Raw genomic sequence first — 24,360 nt, forward strand, 5'->3', positions numbered from 1 at the left:
CATCTCCTTGTCCCACGCCAGACCAAAATTTATCCATTGCAGGGTAGGCATGTTCTGCATACAATCATGAAGGCTGAGAGATCCTTGATCTGGACCAACTTTCCAGATTGGTGCCACAGTGACATATAAAGGAAGGCTGAAACAAGAATTGGCAGAAAGGTTAAGGAAATGACTCAAAGCATGCATTTGCAAACCATAGCCTGTGTGATGGCAACAATACCGCTGTACATTTCTACCATGAAATGCATCCAAATTAATCAGCGCTGTGTATTTGTTTTAAAAAAAGCATCCCAATGAAAAGCACGTCATCAGCGATTTTTAAAAATGTGTTTTCCCCCTTAAACAGAAGCATAAAAGAGACACTACCGCTAAGGCAACACTTTTAGTCATTCTGTCATATTATAATTATACATGCTACAGCTTCCCAACATTCTGATGTTTCAAAGGTTCATAGGATTTCTTAAAATAACCCTCCCCAAATGTGTGTCTACTTCATCCAACCAGTGGGTGGTGAAATCCCAGTGTTGGTGCCACAGACCTGATCACCCAAGGTAGTTTGACCACCCACTTTTTTTACACAAGTTCTAGCAAGTTCTGCCTTGCAGCTGCTGCTCCAGGCTAGATTGCAGAGCTATTTATCTGTCATCACACCCAATAATTCCACTCTACTGGGGGAGCGCCTTTGCATAATTTCCCATCTGAGAATGGGTCTTCCCAACCTCATGCATTCCCCCTTCCTCTTCAAACTAGCAATATTACTCAAATGTCTAGGCATGTGGGAGTATTATTTCATGATGTGCAAGAGTACACCAATTTAAAGCACTTAACCAGAGAAAGTGTTTTTTATTGGTAAACACGGAGAGACGAAAGCATCAACAAATGCAGACAATTTTTTAAAAAAGAACTCAGAAGAGAAACATAATCCTAACCGCTTCATTCTGACATGATTCAAGTCTGCTGAGACAGCGCCAATGTTTTAGAAAGTTAGTAGGCTCAAAAAAAACCAACCCACCAACCTCACATCAACATTATAATACTTGCATCTGGAATATGAAATGTGACAGACAGCATCTCCTTGAAATGGGTGAGTTCTTACACAAATACAATAGAAGAGCATCCCATTTTCAAAACTGAAGATTTGGGTGCAAGTCTCCTTGGATAGAGAGGTTTAGTTTCTCCTGCAGATTTGGGTCCAGCCAACGTATGGTGTAGGTACAAATCCAACTCAATGGCGTAACATTGGAAAATGTCAATCACTTTTCCTACCTGGGCAGTTATCTTTCCACAAGGCCAGACACTGAAATCCAGCATTGCCTGAGCTCTGCAAGGGCAGCTTTCTCCCAATTGAAGTGCAGAGTGTTTGAGGACTGGGGCATTCAAAGGGAAACCAAAATGGTTGTTTACAAAGCTATTGTACTACCAACCTTACTGTATGTTTGTGAAACGTGGACCACTTATAAACGCCATCTCCAACTCCTCGAAAGATTCCATCAACAGTGTCTCAAAAAAAATTTACTCATCACTTGGGAAGACAGGCAAACTAATAACAGTGTACTGGAAGAAATAAAGATCCCCAGTGTTAAAGCAATGATTCTTCAACATCAACTTCATTGGACTGGTCATGTTGTTCGGGTGCCTGATTATCGTCTTCCAAACAACTACTCTATTCTGAACTTACAAAGGTGTCATGGGCTTTGAAGATGCTCAGAATGAAAGGGAGAAACGTGCCAAGAGGAAGGCACGCTTGGCAAATCCACACCGTCATCAACTCCCGCCTGGAAACCAATGTCCCCACTGTAGAAGGACGTGTGAATCCAGAATTGGCCTCCACAGTCATTTATGGACTCACTGTTAAAACTGTGTTTATGGAAGACAATCTTACTCAGCTATGAGTGATTGCCAAAGAAGAAGAAGAAGAAGAAGAAGAAGGTGGTGGTGTAGGTACATCCAAACCATACATTTAAAGCCCATTTAAACCGCATGGCTTCCCTCGAAGAATCCTGGGAACTTTAATTTCTCCATAATATCTGAATCAGGAAAGGTCCTGAAAGCATTAGACTAGTTTCTGGATGCAGTGATTTTGTAGGTGTGCAGTTCCTTACAGGGCAGAAGGACTCCATTAATCGAGCTTCTTCCACTAGTGGATGGACCATGTAAGATTTTCACCCTTTGGATTTGTATTGTTTCATTGTATTTTTTAAAATGTAAATTGCGCTAGAAACATAACTGAAAGGTGGCAAAAAAAAATACCTTAAATCCATAAATAACAAATATAAATATATCAGTTTGACAACACAAGCAACACACACACACACAAACTGAATTAGGCCATCAGGATCTTTTAAAAATGCATAACACAATAACACTGTAACAGATAATTTATTGTATTTTTAATTATAGAAATTCATTGTCGGACAGAAAACTTGAAAAAAGAAAAGAGGTGAACATATTGTTGTTGCTGTTTCATACTTCTGTGGCAAAATAACCAGTTTAGTATGTGGCAAACAGGCTTCTTCTGCTTTCACAGACACTTAAGCGATTTGTGCAGTGACCCTCTAGATTCACTGCTCACTTGGAGACCTCTATGTATGCATCAAGCCATCCACAGGCATTAACAATGAAGAATCCATAGCAGCCCCAGCTCACATGGAGATCTATGTCAACATTTGGGTCCCACTGAGTTTTGGAACTATAGTCCTAATTAAAGTGTGACCCAGTAAAATCAGCAACAGCAACACGGTCCATTTGTGCTAAGTATATAAAGCGTCAGTGAGACAATGGAGTTGATTTGTATTCCATACATAAGAAAGAAATATTCATCAGGCATTAGATAAAAGGCATTTTCTAAAAGAACATATTGCATAATTAAAAATGCACCGAAAGGAGAAGAAAATGCAGTTCTGCCACTTCCTCAAAGCACTGTCTGTCCCCTGCAGCCCTTTTATGCTTAAGGCTAAAAGAAAAAGAAAGCCAAACTAAAATACTGAAAACAGGTGTAAGTTGACCCTGTGAAGAGCTGACAAGATCTGACTAGGTCAAAGGCCAAGGTCACTTGAATTGCAAGACTGCCTGGCCGATATTATTTTTGTCACAGCTCCAAATTGTTGAGAAGTAGGGCTTTGAATCTGGCACCTGAGAATCATATGATATGATAGTCTAGTTATTAAATATGACAAGCAGAAAAAAGCTGGATGTTGCACAGCTTCCTTGCGATTAGTACCCCGTATTTTACAAAGTTGCTGCTCCGAATGCTGTAATCCTGCCAAGACTCCTCCAAGAATTTGTGGATTTGAGAGAGAGAGAGAGAGAGAGAGAGAGAAAGGAAGGAAGGAAGGAAGGAAGGAAGGAAGGAAGGAAGGAAGGAAGGAAGGAAGATGAGTTAAGAAACCTTCCCAAATGATTTCACTTGTCATTTTCTATGGTGGTGGTGGTGGTGGTGATGATGATGTCTCACCCAGGGTGCCTCATAATCAAAAAATGCAGCAAAGAGACAAAATTAAAACCACAACACAAGTTGCAATGTATAACTCACAATATAAACACAAATGTACATATGTGAGCATAACATCGTGCGCACACTGGGTCTTCCTTCCATATCTATTTTATGAATTCTTTACGAATATTATTTATCTATATAGCCTAAGCCATTACAAAAGAAAATATCTAAGTTGTATATCCAGCCCAAGGCATTTTCGTGCAGTCTGTAGAATGGCTTGAGACAGATAGATAGAAAGACAAGCAGACAGACAGACGTGGTTCTGGTCCTCAGCAAAGGCAGAAAGATGCTTGAAGAGTAGAATTTAAAAAAACAACAGCCCAGTAACCTTGTCAAGTCTCTAAAGCAGGGACTCAACCAATGACTTCTGGGAATCAGCTACCATGAGGGAAGAGCCACAGCTGAATGGGGGGAGCACACGCGTTGCATCCCTGAGGTCCCCTTTTCAGAATCTCAGAAAAGCCTCTGCCTGAGTCCCTAGAGGGCCATTGCCAATCAGTGATGATCTTGATCGGTGATGTTCATACTGAATCCCAGGGAACACAAAAGTTCCTCAGCTATCCCTGTGTGCATGGTCGCAGCTCTGGCTGGAGGAACACGAGAGGATATGAAGCCTTCAGCCATGAAACTTTTCTAAATTCAGGCCACAATTGTGCAAAGGAAAACCTTGTTCTTGCCATCTAATAGCAGTGACTTGCAAACCATCTTAAAAAAAAACTTGCAAAATTAACTTAAAAACATTGGGATGCTAAGGGCCTTTGTAAGGAAAATGGGAGCATACAAAAATGGTATCTCTTATCGGCAGGCAGAATTGGTATCATCCATTCTGCCACCACAGCGTTCTGCCATTCCATGCAGTTGCATGTCTAGACCAAAGTCTCAGTTCATTCAGGGTGATGGTTCTGGCCCCACAGAGGAGTTAGTAGCATTTGAATAGGCACCAGCTTGTAAGAAGGCCACAGAGAGAATCAAAGGGATGAAAAAAGGAAGTTACATGCCAAACATAGATGGTTCCCCCACCTACCCACCCCACACAGCTAATTTTTGAGGAAAGGACTTTTTTTTTTTTTTTTGGCAGAAAACAATAATCATATAAGGATTTGTCAAGACAGGCTTTGGCAGCTTCTGTGTAATACAGAGCAGAAGAAGGCAATGAAGATTTCTGTTCTGAAATGGGCCCCCTAGTCTGTGAAGAATGTGTGCATGATGTATAATAGATACCTGTCTGATATAATTAATTATATTTTTCCCTAAATTTAACATTGCCTGAAGGGGAAAATCATTTTGCTTGGTGAAATCCCTCATGCCACACAAAGTCTGTGAGCAAGCCAGATTTAATTGCTGTGATAAAAACCACAAGAAAGACCAGGTTTGCATTAAATCGGTAACCGCATCTAGGGAAGAACAGCTTTAATCACCTTTGAAATGGTGACCACAAGATAATTAAAGGGAAAGTGCTCTCATTAGTAATTATCCAAGAATATCAAATCTCAGTTTTCTCGTGAAGTCCAATTTAAAATGCCTTGGCATGGGCTTCATTTTTCCTCCTCTCTTTTTTTTTGGGGGGGGGAGGTTATAAATCCACTGGAACTCTTCCGTAGGAGGGTGAGCATGAGTTCAAATAGATTGCTCCATGACTTTCACAACTGGTCAAGTGCATCGCTTGCTGCCTAGCAGTATATTCAAAGCTGTGTCAACCCAGAATTAGTTATTTATTTCCGAGAGAGAGAGGGAGAGAGAGAGAGAGTCCTTAAGTAGAGCTTCTGGGGCTGTTTATGAAGCTAGAAGACTGAGAGACTAGTGAGGACTTTGCCTGGTACCAAAAGGATAACAAGGTTGGGAAATTCATTCTAGAAACAGGTTGCCAACTCTCAGAAGGCTTATCTCAGGTTGCCACTTGCCTGACCTCAGATGGCAGAAGCACCTGGAGGAGAGCTTCCAGAGATGACATCAGTGTTTGGGCAGGTCATCATGGGAGCATCGGGTACCTAGGGCCTAAATCATCCCATAAGAGTTTAAAGGTGAGCACGAGCACTCTGCAATGTCTTTTAACCAGAAGCCAGTTAAATTCTTCCAGTGCTAACAAGTGTTGTCCAGGATGACTGGCTGGCCAGTCAACAGGCTGGTAGAGCATGAGCTCAAGTTCTTATGTACCAGTCATTCCCATCTTTCAATCCATCTATCCAGACAAACAGGGCATCCTATACCTGCATTCCGACATGGTGCAGTCCAAGGAAGAATGTGCCACATCCATTTTCTAAAGTGTTCAAATCGTTCCATCTACTGTAGTTCATTTACTGGAAGATATCTCTTGCCCTCTTCTGATCTTTGCCAGATACCCTTCCTTCCTAATTCTTCTTCCCTGATAAGCCTTCCAGCCCTTTGTAAACCACTCATCAATGCATGGTGATGGAATTATTTTTATTATCTACAGATGGTCCAGTTTATCCCTCCAGGAAGGGCCCACCACAGAGCTTCCTCTTTAGTTAGAAAATGCAGGCTAGCTCCCTTCGCACCTTCTGTGCTCTTTTGTGGTAGCTGATGTGCTCTGTCCCGCACACATATGTATTTATGCACAATTTGAATTACACACACGTGCGCGCACACAATTTCTAATATAATGTGTCTTAGATACTACATAGGTTTAAGGTTTTTAGAGATTTAAATTCCCTACCAGATGAAATCACTGAAATCCCATTGCCAAAAGGATATTTGGCTTGGAACCAAAACCAAGTATCTGTGATGCATTTAAAAAAAAAAAAATTGTTCTTGTAATCTTTTAGTACTAGCAGGGAGTTGGGGAGGGCGGAATGTTGTTTTCCCTCCTATCTATATGGTTTGTCTTGGGTGTTACTTCTTGGCTTACGATTTCATATTGGTGAAAATTCTGCCTGTATATTAATAGGAATAATACATGGCATTTATACAGCACCTTCCATAGGAAAAGTCTCCACATTTCACAAACGGCAAGGAAGTGGCCCCAGATGCCGACAACATGGCCTGTGATCTTTTCAGGCCTTGTTTTCTGAACTTTTACATGCCATATGAGCACATTAAAGTCAGGAAATGAATAAGTCTGGGACTTCACAGCATTAGGCGTGCCTTCATGTTTGAAATCTGCAGCAAACATGGGCTCTATGCAAATGTGGCCAGAGGGGTGCCTGATTTTTTAAATAAATATATCTATATATATATTATTTTACAGCAGATTTGAGATTGCTTATTCTGCCATCATGCAAGGTTTTAGGCTTGTCTTGCTAGCCAGTATATATGAGCAACCTCGCAATGCGTTGGGAGGAGAGAGCGAGGGTCTCAAAATGGGCATCTCACGCTAGAAAAAGGAATATGGGTCAATCAGATTATGCACTCCCCATAGGGATGGTGATGATACGGTTCACCCCACATGCTGTTAGAGGAAAACATAAGGAGGGGGAAGGGCACAAATGCTGCTCCACACTTTACAGGACTGCTGCAATAGGCTTGCAGGAAGAGGGGAAACTGCTGATGGAACTCCACTGCTTATTTTCGTATAAAACACAATGGAGGCCTGGAATCTCTAACTCAAGCTTCCGCAACCTGGTGCTCACCAGAGATTTCGAACTATTTCTTTATTTTATAGATTGGAAGCATTCCTAACCTGAAGGCCCCAGGGTAAGAACATACATAACCTCAACCAAAATTAAACAATAAAATTAAAACAGCATAAAACAAAATGCAATTTCGTTTTACAAAACAAACACCAGAGTATTATACTACAGCTACATATACAATAAAAAAAAAACTAGGATAACAGATCAGCTGGCTAACTTTTCCAGGAAAAAAATGAAATTCTTAATGGTCGGCATGAACCTGGCGGCACAGAAGTGTTCTCGGCAAACATTTAAAATTTAATTCAGAAGAGGCCTGCTGAGACTTCTGCAAGTGCGCTGGCATTTCCCAAAGCAAACATATTAGAAGAGCATTGTTGCATTAGACAAATGGGTTGATGCAGACCAGTATCCTGTTTCCAACAGTGGGTAGCCAGATGCTTCTCTAAAGAGCACACAAAGGCAACATCTCTCCCTCACTGTTTGCCCGTGGCCATTGGCGTTCAGATGTATGCTACACCTGATACTGATGGACTTGGTTTGTCAAGCCAGCTGACCTAGTGGCCAATCCCTGTATGTTGCGATAACAACAACAACAACAACAACAACAACAACAACAACAACAACAACAAATTTTTATTTACACCCCGTCCATCTGGCAGGGTTTCCCCAGCCACTCTGGGCGGCTCCCAACAGAATAGTAAAACCACAATAAAACATCAAACATTAAAAACTTCCCTGAACAGGGTTGCCTTCAGATGTCTACTAAAAGTCAGGTAGTTGTTTATTTCCTTGACACCTGGTGGGAGGGTGTTCCACAGGGTGGGTGCCACCACTGAGAAGGCCCTCTGCCTGATTCCCTGTAACCTCACTTCTCTCAGGGAGGCAACCACCAGAAGGCCCTCAGAGCTAGACCTCAAAACAATGGGGGTGGAGATGCTCCTTCTGGTATACTGGGTTGAGGCCATTTAGGGCTTTAGAGGTCAGCACCAACATTTTGAATTGTGCTCAGAAATGTACTGGGAACCAATGTAGGTCTTTCAGGACCAGTGTTATGTGGTCTTGGCGCCCACTCCCAGTCACCAGTCTTGCTGCCGCATTCTGCATTAGTTGTAGTTTCCAGGTCACTTTCAAAGGTAGCCCCAGGTAGAGCGCGTTGCAGTTGTCCAAGCAGGAGATAACTAGAGCATGCACCACTCTGGTGGGACAGTTTTAGCAATAATAATTGAAAAAATAGAACCATGGCTTTGTCCTAGCTTCATTGTCAGAGGCATAAAACCTGTACAGAAAATAGAGTTGGGCAGGAATTGCATAAGGAAGACCTTGCACATGGGCTTCCACTTGGACAATAGGTTCTCCATCCTCCTCCCACTGGTCCTCCCCTAAAATTGTCTAGGGAGTTGGGAGAACCCCCAGAACAGCACAGCTTTACATCATTCTTCTTGAGCTCTCCATCCATAAAGCTTGGGGAGGGAGCTCTACACGATCTTCCCAGATGCTCTCCCATTGACACCCAGACCTGATTCACTTCAAAGGTGAATCTCAGTTTTTCTGATTGGCATTGACTGGTCGGTAAGCTTAAGACCACAGTCGCATTTCTGCCCATTCAAGACGTATCTCTAGACCCCAACCTGGACTATCCCTGCTTTCCCAATCATGGCAAACGAACTCACGGATGAAAACAAAAGCCTTACTCCCCTGATCCCACCAGACAATTGCAGACAAAAACAGTCATCAGAGAAACATGCACACACACACACACTCACACACGCCCTGTCAGCCTAAGCTAGTCCAAAAAGCCAAGTGAGGAAACAATAAAGGAGCCAGCATATTGTTTGAGCCGCCTATTTATTAACAGATTTACAAAGAGGGACAGCAACTTGGCTAAAACCTTATTGTTGGAAAAGGGGGGGGGGGGTTTGAACGTAATTATGACATTCAATTATTCCATTAAGTGAAATTAGCTATTCTTCTTGGGTCTTTGGAAAGAGCAAAGCTTAAAGCCCATGATCTGAATAATTAGGTCAGTGTAGGTGATTTCTGAAGAAAAGTCTGTCTAGACTGGGATTTTTTAAAAAATAAAAAGTTGTTTCAAGACTTGAAGGGTAGGACTGTATGCGCGTATATGTGTGTGTGTGTGTGTGTGTGTGTGTGTGTGTGTGTGTGCTCCTTTGAATTCTCAGGGTGGTCATGTTAATAGGTTTGCCCTGGCAGGTAGAGCAAACTCTGGATCAAGGTGTGGCATTCCCGCTTTGATGTTGGCTGTCACGCTTGACTGCATTTGGATCTCTTTGGCTGCCATCAAGTCTGTTGTCCTGGGAGACCAGGTAAACCAGAGCTGTTCTCTTTGACAATCCCTCTTTGGCACAGAGGGATCTTTTATTCAAGGAGGTATACAGGGGGGTTTTGCCATGTCAGGTAAATGAGTACATGATAGCAGCTTTTAACATTTTTATTAAAAAAAACAAAAACACAACAGCAATCCCAATGCAACGTTTCTCATAAAACCAAGAGGCCTTGGAGCAAGACGGGAGGAATCACAAAAGTATTTGATCAGTTGGTCACGATTAATAATAGGTGTCGTAACAGGAAAGGTGCTATATAATAAAACTGAGTAGAAGTAGGAAATGCAGGAAAGACAGGTCTGTGCCCCAAGCAGCTTCCAGTTAAAGTTAATAGCCAGTTGTGGTATTACATTTGAGGGGATGGGCTGTAGAGCACCTGCTCTGAATGCTGATGGTCCCTGATTCGATCCCGAGCACCTTGTGCTGGTCCCGTGGGTTACCCGAGCGGCGAGGTCCAAGTCCGGACCGTGGTCAAAGGTGCAACGTGGAGGCAGTCCGTAGTAGCTGAAGTACTGACAGGGCTGAGAGTGGAGCACCTGCAGGCAATGGGTCCTCCATCACCTCAGGAGCCAGAGCAGACTCAGCTGATGCCTGCACCTGAGGATCCAGCACAGGTGAGGACCCTTCAGGCTCATGCCCCAGCCCCGGCTCAGCTGGTTCTGGAGGTGGAGAATTCTGTGCAGGCTGGGATCCCTCAGGTTCAGCATCCAAGTCCAAATCCCAGGCCATCACACACCTCCAGGTCGGAAATCGGAAAGTCTCCTACCTAAACTCTTGGAGAGCCTCTGCCAATTGCTGTAGACAATACTGAACTCAATGGATGGATGGTCTGACTCAGCACAAGACAGCTTCCTATGTCCCTTTGCTCCTAAACATAGCAAGAAAAGTTTCCTGACCATAAACCTAATTAAGATCAATATTATAAAGATCAATAAATTCCAGTTTTTGACCTGGTTGCGGTTGATAAAACATAGATACCAGCGAAGACTGAGGTGGCAGAGATGTGCTTTTAAAAGTTATTAACGCAAACTATAGAATTACAAACCACAGAAGAATATGTTGAATGTAGGATGAGATCTGACACACAGGAGATGGAAGAATTTAGGTTTAGATGCAGCGTGGAACTTTAATAGTCTGTTGTAGCAGACAAGCGGTATAAGACGGAAGCCAGCCGAAATAAGCATTACAGCAGGATAACTGGAAATGATAGAACTAATATATACTAGATTAGCAGACAGCTAATCAGTTTACTCATTAGCTTCTGAGATCAAATGGAAAACAGGCCACTCTTACAACAACATATAAGGGGAAAGAAGGGGGAAAAATAGATATAGTGCTGAGAGGAACTTGTGCTTGGATGGACTGGTACATTTTGCCTCTAATACTTGTGAGTGGAATATTCAGATTATTATATAAACTCCTTGGGTGATGTAACGTCCCCCTATGCCATGAACACTTATTTGTTTACTGAAGCTCTTTTGGCTGAAAAATAAAATATTAAATAAATCCTTTCTATCAATTAGTGGTGGCATCTGTTGATTAAAGTACCTCAAGGACCGCCTCTCCCCATATCAATAGACCTTCCACGAGAGGCAACATGAGAATTGGCCTTTTTTGCAGTGGCTCCCAACTTGTGGATCACTCTCCCCAGAGAAGCTCACCTGGTGCCTTCATTATGTTTCCTTAGCCACCAAACAGAAACATTCGTCTTCTTCCAGGAATCTGTGGCCTTTTAAACTGGGGGAGGTATTTTTTGTTTGTTTGTTTGTTGTTATTTGTGGGGGGGGCACTATTGGGTTGTTGTTTTATTTTTATTAGGTATTTTGTGGTTTTTTATCTTGATTTTATTCTGTGAATCGCCCTGAGAACCCCGGGTACAGGGCAGTATATAAATTCTAATAATAATAATAATAATAAAGATTTTTTTTAAAAAAAAGTAAAAAGCACTGCAAAGGGATCTCACACACCCTTCAATATAGCAAAAGAGCACACACGTAGAGTTTTTGTCCTTTGTGAAATCATGGGAACAGAGGAAGGTACATGGCGCTGTGGGTCAAACCACTGTGCCGCTTGGGCTTGCCGATTGAAAGGTCGACGGTTCAAATCCCTGCAATGTGGTGAGCTCCTGTTGTTCAGTCCCAGCTCCTGCCAACCTAGCAGTTCGAAAGCACACCAATGCAAGTAGATAAATAGGTACCACTCTGGTGGGAAGGTAAACGGTGTTTCTGTGCGCTGCTCTGCTTTCGCCAGAAGCGGCTTAGTCATGCTGGCCACACGACCCGGAAAAACTGTCTGCGGAAGCGGACAAATGCCGGCTCCCTTGGCCTATAAAGCTAGATGAGCGCCGCAACCCCAGAGTCGTCCGCGACTGGACTTAAATTTCAGGGGTCCCTTTACCTTTACCTTACATTTCCTGGCTCTCCAGAGTTTCTAGATTTTCGGACAGAGTTCTTTCCCAGCCTTACCTGGGCATTTGGGGAATTAAAACCCTACATGCAAAACTCCAGACCCTCCCCTTCAAGCTATGACACTTCCTCAATTTCATTTACTGCAAATTCTTCAACTGGTTGAAAGTCCTAAATCCTTAGGATTGTTGTCCACCCCTTCCCATTTCAGTTACTTTAATGCAGTGGTGGGGAACCATAATGCATTTTTTTAAGTGTATATCTGAACAAAATACATTTAGAACTGTGTACTTTGAGATAAAACACATATTTAAATAAGTATTTTGAGATAAAATATGCACATAGATACTTATTTAAATATGAATCTTAATATGGGTCTTTAAATAAACATCTCGGAAATTGGGTGGAGTGGACTTACACATGAGCACATGCAGAATTGACAAGGACTAGAAGACAGACATAGATATCCCCTTTAGGTTCACCCTAGACATTCCCACAATAAGAGATGCAACAAGGCTTTCCGTTTCACCCTGTATTCTTCGCATGCAGCACTGTTTCCAATCTGCTGCAGTTTGCCTTCTGCCAAAAACTATGTCCACCATGGCATAATTACATAACTTGCACAACCTGCACAATTAACAATATAAATTGTGCTATTATTACATTATTCCACCCCATTCATCTCAATGCAGAAGAAGTACAATGCAAACACAGGAGGAGGGATGTAGTAAATGAGGTATCATTTTCAGATTTGCTGAATTAATTTCTGCTCTGGACATGGGACGAATAAGCGAACATGATCAATTTCCCTTCCAGTTCCCACAATTCTCTGGCACCCATAATGAAAGGAAGTGGTCTTTTGCAATACTTTCTGAAGCACATTGCTCAGAAGTGCGTCCAATGAGTCCAATGAAACATCCTTAAGTAAGTGTGTAGGAATACAAGTTGACGTGATTGGGCAGCGGCTGTTAATACAGATCCAAATCTTCTCCAGACAGCCGCAAGCAGATTGTCCTCTAAATATTTGCTCATATTTATTGCAGATACAAATTAGTTAGTACAGTAGGCCTATGTGTGTATGAGAGAGACAGAGAGAGAATGGGGTGGGTTTTTTTAAAAAATATCATCAATTTAACATTAATTACCTAAATCTCTTTTAGGATGTACAACAAAAACGCCCGACATTTGTGTCGCGAAGATTATTATATTATATTGCCAAGTCACAGCATCGGCTGCTCTGGCAGATAGGATTCAAATTCAAATCCAGGCTAAAGACACGACAACTGTCACCCTTGCCCAGGAAAGCCCTCTTAGGTTCAAAAAGTTAGCTGTCCCCCTGCTTGCCTGCATCAAATCTGCTGCTGATCCCTAGGAATCGCTAATCCAGACTTCTTCCTCACACAGAGTTGACAGGAAGAATAAAGACATTGTGTCTTCGCAATAATTCAGACTAATAATCACACATTCGTGAAAGAAAATTAGGGACAAATGGTTAACTCTTTCTCGTTCAGCAGTTTGAGGCCTATTATTATTATTATTATTATTATTATTATTATTATTATTATTATTTTAAGTGAACTCAACCGAACCAGTTCAAAATTTGCTATAGCAGGGGGTGCGAAAACTGTGGCTATCCATATGTTGATGGATTTTCTGCTCTCATCACCCCAACCATTGTCCATGATGGCTTGGGTGGATGGGAGATGAAGTCCAACAACATATGGAAGGCTACAGGCTCCATCCATACTTATTGTATTCTAGTATGTCAGAGCAGCCATCTTTGCCCTTGATTCCCTGAGATCATTCTTGGGTTGTGAAAATGATACATTTTTTCTATAGGTTCCCCTGTCCCCCCCCCCCAAAAAAAAGCTTAGAAAATTCAAGAAAGTTTCATTCAAATCACTTCCTTTGCATGCTGGAAGCATGGTCTAGAAATTCAGAGCAGCAGAATAATCCTCCGGAGAATGACATAATGTACCGTAGATGAGCTAAGTCCTATTAAATTCCATAGGACTTTAACAAGGGAAATAGATCTTCACCTTCTTCCCTGGTCCAACATATACATGCACACCTAACATATAGACATTATTCTTAATAACCTGTTATTCTTTGTCTCACAAAAAGAGGGAAACCAGATGGAATGAAAGGGACGAGTTGAAATGTAGCCGGATTTACATACGAATGTTATGTTTTCATTTCATTTCAGACCATGCTTAAAGGTTAATATTAAAAGCATTAGCACAGTCTCACTATTCCTTTCCAAGATACTTCAGCAAATTGCCAATATATGGGAAACAATGTAGAAGTCAAAGAATTTTTTTAAGTAGGATTCCTAAGCATGAGTATTTACAAAAAGGCATATATCTTAAAAGTAAAAAAAAAAACAGGGAGGGGATAATATTGCCAATGGGTTGGTGCTGACTGTGAGAGAAGTGAATAGCGCTGAAAAAGATAATACATAGACAAAATGCTCCTTAACATTTATTTATTTATTACACTTTACCAGGCCTCAGGATATTGTTACTTAATCAGTTCGGTGTAAACTCTGCCCAACCCTGAGATAGAGAGGTTTTTTTCCTGCTTCACACTAAACAAAAGTTACCCATTCCTTCTGACATTTGTATGCTGACCTTGCCAAAGCTACAACAACCAGCAAAACCAGAAAAGAATTGTTTAAGTCACAGTGAACTGAGGTGTGCCTTGACATCTCAGTATGAGCGAGCAGGAGAAGAATATGAATGCTGAGAGGAAAAGCTCTTGTTTACAAACATTTCTCTTTAATAATTAACCGCTTATGGAAGGAAATAGCCATAGCTACGCAATTGGCAAATTGACTTATGTTTAAATAATGTGTCTAAAGTTTGACTGAGCACAGAAGTTCAGCTTTAAATAAACAAATAGTACTGTAATGTTAGAGTCATTAAATATAAACCAGCCACGGTCATGTTATCCTGGGCTGGTATGCTCAGCTTGTGAAGGCTCATCTGAATTTCCTATTCATTTCCCCGACCACCGCATCCAAATTGTGAAAGGGTTCGTGGCATGCCAGGAGAGAAATCATCCCATTAATCACTTTCTGTTCTTCAAATGGAAAGAGATCCTTACGTCAGCCTGCAGGAGAAGAGCACCTGGACAACAAATTGCAAGCATAAAATAGTTTTGAACAAGCACTTTGAACAGTAGTCAGCTCTCCAGTTTTTCAACATTTTCTTAACGGAGCGACTTCTCCAATTAGCTGGGTGGCTGAAGCTGACAACATGATGCTTCCTGCATGATGCCATTGTTTCCTGCCCTGTTTTGACCTACAGGACCTCTGACTGGCTCTCCTGCATTTTTTGCCTAAGTTTGAAAGACCTTTCAGGTTTGCCTCTATTTTCTTCGCTCTTCTCTGCAAAATGCAGACAGCGCAATGATTTGGCAGCCCCGATAATAGGAATTCAGGCTTGGCCCTGGGGCCGGTGGTCAACTAGATTGGACACTGGCTGAGGGCCAGACTGACCTGGCCATACTGTCACTCCCCACCAAGTCCATTTGAACCTCTGGGTGGCTGTTTTAGCTCTGGGTGGGCAGTGCCCTTTGGTCTGGGAGCAAAACCTGTCTCCCACCTATGGTGGCTGCCCACCATCTTCATTTACCCAACATGCAATGCAATGCCACAGTCTATCAATCGAAAAGCTCTGATTATAGATCTAAGAAATCAGCCAGGATACCCTCAGCCATTCCATTGTGCCCTAGTTCATTCCCCCCAAATTGTCTTGAAAATGGTTGAATCCCCTAAATCCATATACCCCATATTTTCCCAGTGGGTTACCAAGTCTAGTTTGGCTCAAAGCACTTCTTCGATTAGCATCTGCTTGGAAAAGACAATTGCAGCATGTGGGCAAATACTGAATTATGTTCCTAGGAAGGAGAAGACAGGAGAAGGTACAAGAGACCGCCATTGACGGGGTCGTGAGCAGGGAAAAGTATGATATGGGAAGGTCAGAAGAGGAGAGGGGGTGACAGAGAGCTAAAAGGCCTCATCCTCTCTCAGCGCACTCATATCCCACCAGCAAATCTTGGGTAGGTTTGTCAGCTTGCCTCCTGATCTGGTGGTGATTTATCGACCGGCAGGTCAGTCTGCTATAAAACAATCCATCTCAGAGCCGAATGTGTGGTTCTGTACCTGGTGTTGGGTTGCAAAGACAGAACGGCTGATGCTGCGATACCGAATGGACTGCATGATGTGCTTTCCATACCAAGGATGCGCTAGACGGCGTGTGCATCATGCCCACTTTTCTGCAATCCTACTCAGCCTTTTATAAATGGGAGGATGGTGGAAATTAAACAAGGGTGCCTACTACCTGATATATCAGAGACTCTTGGGGGAATGGGAAGCATCAATTTCTACAAGTGATGGTGTAAATCTCCTCACAGCTAAACTAAGTGAGCGATTGTAGGAGACTTGGCAGTATCACAAAATGAGGGTCATAATAAGTTGAGAATCCTCTCTCTGTTTTAGCTGAACAGAAATGTGGACACCGTTGCATGGACCCTGCTCCCCCAACCGGCTTTCCAAATTTGACTCTATATTTCATTAGAAGAAAAATTAAACGGCTTAATCTGCTGTGATATATTATTATTCAATATTACAATTATTCTCAGCCAATGTTGGAGCCTTAGTTAATGGGTGGAATACTTTCTTTTTCTTTTTCCCTTCCTCAAGCCCCATTAATTATTGCTAGTTCAAGGGAAAATCCTGGCAAGGTGGTAGGTTGTGGGGGGAATTATTGCTTCTTGCATCTTGATCTATTCTAATATATTGTAGATTTTTCAGTTGTACAGCTCTCGTGGCAGAAAATCACTATTAGGGCTATTTCTATAATTTGCACATCCATTACTCTTGAATGTTTACTGAATACTTGCCCTCCCACCAATCGTGCTTATTAGAGGTTTCTTATCATAACACCAGCTTAAACAATGTTTCTCTATGAGTGAGATGCTCACAAAATCGCAAGAGTATTTGAGATGTGAAATACAATCTAGGTTGGCGTTATGAACTCAGAATGCTCAGCTATGCAAATAGAGAAGACAGTGGAAGGAGATGATTGGTGTACTGGGCTCTGGCATCAGAATGGCCCTTCACTTTCCATTGAAAGTGCTATTCCTAGAGGGATGAGACATTTGGGGAGTTCCTCAAACAAGCCAGTTACCTTTCCGTTCCTCCCTAATGCTATTTTCGCTTCCCATTGTCACAAGGCTGGTTAGGTCGTTCTATTTCCCATATTACAGAAAGGGCATTGAGGCCGTGGCATAACTGATTCCATACATTCAAGGCTGGCCTAAAATATTTTGCAGGCAAATGACAAGATGGCACTGTTAAACATAGTGGGCAGTTGAATGTGACTTAAGCAATTATGTCACAGGGCAGCATCCTCCAATGTGTTTGAGGGGGGCAGGCTAGCTTAGGGGGCACAGGGCAAGTCACATGGTACACACAGCCTTGTCTGTTCTGTTCTGTTCTGGGCAGCTCAGCCAAGCCTATACACTGGGTTGCCATGCTCAAGAGAGCAGACCCATTGAAATCAATGGGTTTAAGTTAGCCACAAGTAACTTTGGTCCATTGGTTTCAATAGGTCTAACTTGGAGTATGATTTAATAGGATGCAACCCATTGCAACGATAACAAATCCTTTCAAGTTTACAGTTTGAAACGAAGGAAAGAAAAACCTAGGGAGAATTGAGAATGTGATAGGAACTGCCGGTAGCTTGGATCTGAAGACATCGGGACTCACATTTCAAAACTCACCCTCCCACCCTCCCTCCCCCCTTCCCCCGCTTCCAGCAGATGGCAAAGCTTTGGATGAGCCCCAAGTGATGTCTCCTTGGTAGCGACTGACTTGTGACCTACAGGACAATGGCATCACAAACTATCCAGAGACTTGATTGAGAAACCACTCCAACATTTCCATAAGTCATTCTGCCATTGCAGATCTGTCACAATTTTGTCATAAAGTTTGTAAAATTCTACTGACATCGTGTCATCTCAATAAACGCAATGGGGAGAAAATGAGTTAGGGCAGGTGTGAGCACAGATTTCAAGCTTAATGCGTGGGCTGTTGCATGTCTCCTGCCATAATCTAAGCTCTTGTACTTGATGTTTTTTCTGGAGCCGTGGTGAACTCTTCGGTCCTTTAAAACAATCATTCTCACTTGATTAATTTAAGCCAAAAAAAGAAAGAAAAAAGTTAAAATAACTTGGCTTCACTTCGCAAAAGTTTCTCCTCTTTCTCCTCCCTCCCTGCTTAGGTTAGCTTTTAACAAGCAAAGCAACCTAACGCTAATATTAACTCTTGTAGTTATTCTATCACAAGCTTCTTTCCATTCCATTGCTTTAAAGATAATGAGTACTTAAGGGGGTATGGGGAAGAGTACTGTAAGAAATGGGAGTTGATAGAGCAAATGTCTTCTCTGTGGGTTGGAGGACGTGCCTTTTGATGGGCCTCAGATGGATTGACCCATTGCAGCAAATGGAAAACCACTTCTCATCTTCCTCAGTCTTCTCTGCTACCAAGCAAGGCACATAGTCTCATATGTAAGAAAGGAGTGACTCACACAGGTGAGCCAGCTCCATGAATAAACATGGTGTTGACTGGAATACATAAGATACATCTGTAGTTCTTGTTCTGTGATGCCAACCCTCCCAACGTTTCCATCAACAAGTGATCCACGAAATGGAAACTCACTCTTAGTGATCAGGACCATCAGTTGACTTTGAATAGATTTTGCCACAAATTGTAATCTATGTTTCCATGAATACTTAGAATGAAGATCAATATTTTGATGTTGCCTTGTAGAAGCACAGGTTTTCCCCATACCTTTTATTATGTTTTATTGAACAGGGAACCTAGCTCACCAGCACCCATAGTCAGAACTATAAGATTCTCTTTGTGGCATGAATTCATAGACATGTCTGAAGTGACTCTAAATAAGGTGTTGAATGTGTCCTGGTATTCCTAAATGTTTTTGAGTCTAATAGTGCATAAGCAACTAGTGTTGTTGATTTCAAAACTTTCTAAAGTGTTCACAAGTGATTAGAGAGAAATCTGCACAACCAAATGTTCTCAACAGAATTTCTACAGTTTATGGCAACGAACTATAATGAGTGGTGTTGAGTGTTAATCCTACTCAGAGGAAATCCAGTAAAGTCAATGGACATGACTAATTTAAGTTCATTAATTTCAATGGGTATACTCTGAGTAGGGCCTAGCTGAAAACAAACCATAATGTATTGGGGAAAAGGCATGTCATTAATTTCCCGAATGTTTAGAAGATGATGGTGGTGCATTTGTAATGGCAGAAAACTGAACAGCTGATTTGTAAGAATTACACTTAAATGTTTCTGTTTGGTTCAGAAACTGAACAACTCAAGTAGCATTGGCATGTCTACCAAAACGTAATTGAAATCAAAAGAATTCTGTGGTGGTGATGGTTATTCCAAAAGAAAAATATTTATATTTTCCATATCTTCCATTATTTTTAATTTCAGGCCTTAGGGAAAAGAAACACTTCTAACTTTGATCACCCCAAATAGTTTGGTGCAGAACTGTTAAACATACACCGTGCATGAATGACATCAGTTACACTGTATGTGTTCACTCCTTACATGTGAATCCAATAACTAGAGGATGATGACAATGATTATTTTATATCCAACCTACTTAAAAGTTTTGTTACTCAGAATCATTCTAAATCAATAGAAACAATAAAATATTATTGGCAAATAAAAGAAGTCGGAATTTTGCATATACATTTTGAGAAAATTCTGTCTGCTTAGCGTGAATGTCCATATATTTGGTTTAAATGTTTTCCAAAGTAGGCTAAGGGTTTTGTCACAGCGCAGTTGACACCATGATAAAAATATTTACATAGCCCCCAGAACAACACCCCGCCCCACCCCAAGTAACTTTATCCTAAATTGGCCTTAGGTTTCACTGAATATAAATCCTCAGTTCAATTATTCCACATTCTGTTTTCCCCCTATTCTTTCACATGCCAAATTATATACTAATATCATGGCTTTTTTTGTACGGTCTGTCTCAGACAAACACAACAGGTTTAGATAAACATTTGGTTTCTGCAGTCAAGGCTTTCTTATGGACCACTACTCAAAAATCACTCTCTAGGAAATAAGCTAGAATTTCAGTTTGGCATACTGTAGTGTAGAAACTGGTTGTTTCGTTTATGCTTTAGAAAAGAAAAGCACAGCAGCACTCCTGTGAGATTTTAGTTTTGATATTTCCTGAAAAAGCGTGCCATAAGCTAATTTAGTACCTCATTATCGTATTAAACATTGTTTTGCTTGTTTCTGGTTGAAGAATTTTGTGGTGATCTCTAGCAACAGTCCTTAACAAAATATCATTCTGTCTAAAGCAGATATATATCCCTGAGCAGTTTAGCCCCGTTTTGGATAAATTAGCACCTCAAACATTAAGAAAAATACCACAAATATTATGGTTACAATCTATAAACATTTCAGTATCTCTATGGGAAATTTGTATAACTAACCACGGTTTATTTAAAGTACCATATAATTTATGAATTAAAGACTATAACCCTAAAATTAATAGTGTTTTTAACATTTGCAAATCCATCTTTTTTTGCTTTAATAAATTTTGTATTCAGATTCACAGTGTGCAATATAAAATATTGCAGGTTTCCTACAGGAAACTTGGATTCCCAAGCTGGCAAATTGAACCTGAGCATGTTTCTTTTGACCAAATAAAAAATAAAAATAAATTTAAGAAATAGGAATTTGAACAGGTGGCATCTGTGAAATTAATCAGACTCAACTGTGGAAAATACACAGCGTTAATTTTCTCTCTAGGAAGACATTTAAAAAAATGCTTAGAGTGGAAAGCAGTAAAAAAAAGGAAAAGGAATAAAGACCGCTATGGTTCTCAAGGCATTTTGGGGAAACTCTTTATCGAGTCTGTTTAGGTGAAATTTGCCTCAAACAGATTTGACAAAGAAGCGTTAAACGTTTCTCAGTATTAGTGATGGGAGAGTTCAATTCAGCTGACACTTAAAGGCAAACCTATGAAATTCACACTCCCCGAAACATAGCCCTCCTTAAAAATTCACACTTCTCTGAATTTTGCAAAGCATCTCTCCAGCCATGTGTGCAACAATGTGTACATATACTAGAGAGAAAGGGACTTGAAGACACATACTGTATGTTAGGGGAAATAAGTTACAAAAATGCCTTATATTTGTGAAATTGCTTTGCAAAAATATGTATCTTAGGCCAAACACTCACACTAAAATGCTGGTGAGTTTTTATCAGAACATTAAAACACACACAAACTGAAGTGTGGAAGGCTGAACTTTAGGTTGGAAAAATGAGAAACTGTGAGAAACCAAAATGGACAGGTTTGCCCATCCCTACACATGAGAAAGCTACCTGTGCAACTGCTGTATTTGGAGAGCTTGTGGCTACACAGATATTGCTGCAAACTTTCCTTGTCAGTTCACTCAGATACACAAAGAACGTGCCAACTTCAGCAACCAAAACCCCACAGCAACACGACTCCAGTCTCTCCACTCTTTACCTGGAATATAAGCCCCACTGCTACAAAGCAAGAATGGATGTTGCGGATCATAAAGGGACCCCTGACCATAAGGTCCAGTCGTGGCCGACTCTGGGGTTGCGGAGCTCATCTCGCTTTATTGGCCGAGGGAGCCGGCGTACAGCTTCCGGGTCATGTGGCCAGCATGACTAAGCCGCTTCTGGCGAACCAGAGCAGCGCACGGAAACGCCGTTTACCTTCCCGCCAGAGCGGTACCTATTTATCTACTTGTACTTTGACGTGCTTTTGAACTGCTAGGTTGGCAGGAGCAGGGACCAAGCAACGGGAGCTCACCCCGTCGCAGGGATTCGAACCGCCGATCTTCTGATAAGCAAGTCCTAGGCTCTGTGGTTTAACCCACAGAGCCACCTGCGTCCCTATTGCGGATCATAGACCAGGGCAATTCAAGAACACATGCATTGCGTGTATAAGGCTCAGTCCCTGATATCGCCAATCAAAACCTGAGCAGGTGGTATAAGGCAACTACTGTGCCTTCCCTAGCTCAGGAGTGCCCAGCTTCCAAGAGATTGTGATCTACTACCACTATAAATAAACTGGCAGTGATCTACCCATTGAATTGGCCGGTTTTTGGGGAAGGATAACCAAAGCTTTTTTGAGGGGGAAAGAACATAGCTGTTGAGCTTTTTTTAGAGAAAGAGACCACGGTTGTTGAACTTTTTTGAAGGGGAGAGACCAGAGTTGTTCAGCTTTTTCTATTTTTCTTTTTTCACACAATCAACCAGGATTGACCAGGGACACCCACGATCAACCGGCTGGACAGGTCTGCCCTAGCTCAATGAGCACCAAGTCGAAAAACATTTGCTTGCGCTGTTACCTTGCATTCCAGGCTGCTATAGCTATAGTAAGCATGGCTTATCTCCACATTAAATGGTGCACTAGTTAGCTTGGCAATCATCTTGTTCCTGCTATTCAAACAAGCTGGGGGGTGGGGGTGGGGTGGCAGCGGGTGGGGGTGGGGGTGTAATCTTCCTAGAGATTAGTTCTAAGTGGGCAGCAGAGTAATATTGCCCAATATCAGCACCCAGGTTATTCAGATAATCTGCTCGCAAAATATATACAACTGTTAAATTGTACGACGATTAAATTGAAAAGCAATTAATTTATTAAAATAAATGCAAAAGGCCTTACATAAAAGGAATACAAGTGTTTAATGATGGATTATAAAGTGGAAGTTAGGAGGGAAGTAAAAGAGAGAGGGAGAGAGAAGAGTGTGCCTGTCTCAGGGGTTTCCTTCACAGCCTGTGATACTGATTTCTGACTTCGCCTTCATACAACCTGCAAGAGCTAATAAATTCCTGGCTCCCCTGCCTGGGAGCCAGGGCCGATTAATATCTGCCTACCTTGTTACCTAATTCATTATGGAATAGCAGTTAATTTGATTTGATATTATTTTAATAAAATTCTGTAATATATTAGATTGTTTCAGGCTATCAAAATAATTTTCCAATTATTACGGTTACTCAAGCAAGTCTCTCCCTCTCTCTTTCCCCCCCTTCATGAGCGGCAGTTGGTCTGACTCAGAATACATTAGCTCCTACAGCTTCATCCTGGCCAGAGGAATACCAAGTATATGCATGATTACACCAGCAACATTATTGCCAGTAATGAGAACCTGCAGATCAAGGGAAAGAGCCTACAGATTGATGGGCAATTATAGCCCCCCTGTGACGTCATGACATTGGCGATTACCCTTCATCCACAACGGCATTAACGCTTCATCAAAAAAAAATTTTTAAAAAAAATCTTCCGCTTTGCTGATACCCTGATACTAATGGGCCTGTAGCATTAGACTGGAGAGCTGCCACATAACAAGGGACGACACGTAAGGATCTCAAAGGTTTTCTTCAATGCGCCGTATGCCAAGCCAGACCAGACATCGGAGGAGTTTTCTTGTAGCTGTTGGTCAAAGATGGGGCTATTTTGTTCTTCTTTCCCAAGTTAGAGTCATGGATAGAGCTTGATCTAAATAGGAAAAGGCAGCCAAAGCAAACTAGCAGGTGAACACCACTTCCGATCCATTTAAAATTGGCACCATGTGTCATAAAATGTCTGACTTGCTACATGAGAGCACATTCATCATATGCTTCTGGAGTTGGCACCGTAATGTGGAAGATCATCACATTCAGATATCTGGGACTTCTGTCAGGATTTCATGCTACCTCATCCTTTCCACCGCATTCATTTCCAGCAATACAAATCCAGTCTGAAGCATCAAGATTTTTTCCCCATCTCCCCCCCCCTTCCCATGTGCAAATACAAAGCAGCAATAAAAATAAAGCCCAAGAGCCCAATTTTTATTTCATGAAGTCAAAATGACGGTTCTAATCAGCTTCATTGACAGATCAGTTGCATCCAAATGCGGGCAGAGCAGGAATTTTTAAGATTTGTAGTACAACTTGAAACTGTATAAGCACTATCAGAAATGAAGGGTGATTAGTTTTTACAAGCATTGTCCCCAGTTAACCTATTTAATTGGTTGTAAATTTGAGGAATATAGTTGAGATAGGTTTGTTAAAAGTGAGAAAAACAGCCCCTGAATAATCATGGCCTCCCTTGTGTCTTTATTTTGATCTTAGTGTAATTGACTACCTAAACAATACTACAGTCAGCAGCTCAGATTGGCAAATCTGGGCAGCGTATATAAATTAACCAAGGACATGAGAACAACAGTGGAATAAAGCTGGAATATGTGTTTAGCGCTCCATTGAGTTCCCTTGGTTCAGTCCAATATGGCACTAACTAGTGTGTTCCATCAGTGCAAAGACTGCCACCTGTGCAGTGGAACTCTCCCTGCCCCTATGGACCCCCTAAATGTATTCTGGAGTTTTCCCCAACCCTCTGGAGCAGATATCGGGAAAGCATAGGGCATTTTTTTGGGGGGGGGAGAGGAGAGAGTTCC

At 41.6% G+C, this 24,360-nt stretch overlaps 1 long non-coding RNA gene across 1 annotated transcript in view; it reads left to right on the top strand.

Moving 5' to 3' along the window:
- Positions 1–23,682, top strand: part of LOC310766876 — a 47,005-nt gene extending 23,323 nt beyond the window's left edge. Inside the window, exon 3 of the long non-coding RNA XR_014550490.1 lies at positions 22,969–23,682. This is a non-coding gene — a long non-coding RNA (uncharacterized lncRNA). The remainder of the gene's footprint in view (positions 1–22,968) is intronic.
- The last annotated feature ends 678 nt before the right edge of the window (positions 23,683–24,360 follow it).

The sequence above is a fragment of the Podarcis filfolensis genome (assembly GCF_964270895.1).
Source record: "Podarcis filfolensis genome assembly, chromosome: 1".
NCBI classification, from domain to species: domain Eukaryota; kingdom Metazoa; phylum Chordata; class Lepidosauria; order Squamata; family Lacertidae; genus Podarcis; species Podarcis filfolensis.